Source organism: Chiloscyllium plagiosum, chromosome 23, assembly GCF_004010195.1.
Source record: "Chiloscyllium plagiosum isolate BGI_BamShark_2017 chromosome 23, ASM401019v2, whole genome shotgun sequence".
NCBI lineage: Eukaryota > Metazoa > Chordata > Chondrichthyes > Orectolobiformes > Hemiscylliidae > Chiloscyllium > Chiloscyllium plagiosum.
Window position 1 is genome coordinate 5,130,030 of NC_057732.1, and position 1,992 is coordinate 5,132,021.

General features: G+C 46.4%; 1 protein-coding gene across 3 annotated transcripts in view; it reads left to right on the forward strand.

Annotated features, from left to right (window-relative positions):
• itpr2 (inositol 1,4,5-trisphosphate receptor, type 2) overlaps positions 1-1,992 on the forward strand; it is a 241,261-nt gene that overhangs the window by 192,536 nt on the left and 46,733 nt on the right. The window lies entirely within an intron of this gene.

Genomic DNA, 1,992 nt, shown 5'->3' on the forward strand with positions numbered 1-1,992 from the left:
TCAGTCAAATCCATCGAACTCAGCACCGCCTTCCTAACCTGCAATCTTCTTCCCGACCTCTCCGCCCCCACTCCCGTCTGACCTATCACCCTCACCTTGACCTCTTTCCACCTATCACATTTCCGACGCCCCTCCCCCAAGTCCCTCCTCCCTACCTTTTATCTTAGCCTGCTGGACAAACTTTCCTCATTCCTGAAGAAGGGCTTATGCCCGAAACGTCGATTCTCCTGTTCCTTGGATGCTGCCTGACCTGCTGCGCTTTTCCAGCAACACATTTTCAGCTCTGATCTCCAGCATCTGCAGACCTCACTTTCTCCTCAAAGACTGTCGTAGGTGACCAAGTAATGGGGTGATGGGTGAACAGACTCAGTGTGACTTTGGATACAGGCAGCTGAGAGTGGGAGGTTCAGAGGGGAAGGTTTTGAATAGTTAAGCCTGGAGTTAAGGATTGCTTTTGGGCAACTTCTTGTAATAGGTGACCAGTGTCAGCCAGGGTGAAGGGAGCTGGGAGTGTTGGACGTCTATCCCCTTTTGGGCCCATGTTCAAAGTGAACTGGAGTCCTTTAGGCAGAAGCGGATCCTGATTGGTGGACCTTAGCAGAACCCCTCCCCCCACCTGTATACAGGGCCAGTCTCGGGCCTTGACCTGCAGAGAGATGATGAAGTGGACCATGGGCCAGTGCAGGCTGCAAGATGGGAGGTTCTAATTCAAGATTCCATAACCCATTCCCAATAAGCAGGTTAAAACTCCACCCAGAACCAACCCCCACTGCCTGATGGTAATAACTTTGACAAAATCAGTAGTTGAAACTTTATTGCTGGAACAGCACAGCAGGTCAGCAGGCTGCAAGATGGGAGGTTCTAATTCAAGATTCCATAACCCATTCCCAATAAGCAGGTTAAAACTCCACCCAGAACCAACCCCTACTGCCTGATGGTAATAACTTTGACAAAATCAGTAACCTACTCCTTGTGTTGCCTTTCTTTGTATTTCTGGTTTAGGAAACGGGAAGATTAGAGAGTAATGATCTCATGAAGCTTTGGGAAGGGGAATTACTGGAGAGAGACTGACATGTATTTGAAAATTATAGAGTGGTCTGCCTGTCCTGAGAGATTTGTACTGATTTCAAAATAATACCCCTCACACATGGGAGTGGGTTTGTTCAGTACTGACCCTGAGGTTAAAGCTGAAATTCAGTGCAAGGCTCATTATGTGCTATTGTACTGCACTGGAGAAAAAGGATATCTCAAGGGTTCAAGTCCAAAATCAATTTAGCTATAACTCGGGAAGAAAAAGGGTTGAATTATATTTCTAGGTGCAGTCTATGGACCATCAATGAGTGGGAAGGATGTAGAGAAACTACAGTGAGATGCCACCTTGGTGGCCATTATGTTGGGGGTCTTCAATTGCCCAAATATAGATGGGGATACTGATAACATAAGGGGCAGCTAGAGGCACGATTCCAAGGTTATGTTCAGAAGTGTTTCCGACAGTGGTGTGTCCAGTCCAATACGGAAGGACACGTCGTTGGAACTAGTTCTTGGAAATAAGATGGATCGACTACTTTTCATCATTTGTATAAATGATTTGGATGCGAGCATAAGAGGTATAGTTAGTAAGTTTGCAGATGACACCAAAATTCAAGGTGTCGTGGACAGTGAAGAGGGTTACCTCAGATTACAACAGGATCTTAATCAGCTGGGCCAATGGGCTGAGAAGTGTCAGATGGAGTTTAATTCAGATAAATGTGAGGTGCTGCATTTTGGGAAAGCAAATCTTAGCAGGACTTACACACTTAATGGTAAGGTCCTAGGGAGTGTTGCTGAACAAAGAGACCTTGGCGTGCAGGTTCATAGCTCCTTGAAAGTGGAGTCACAGGTAGATAGGATAGTGAAGGAGGCGTTTGGTTTGCTTTCCTTTATTGGTCAGAGTATTGAGTACAGGGGTTGGGAGGTCATGTTGTGGCTGTACAGGACATTGGTTAGGCCACT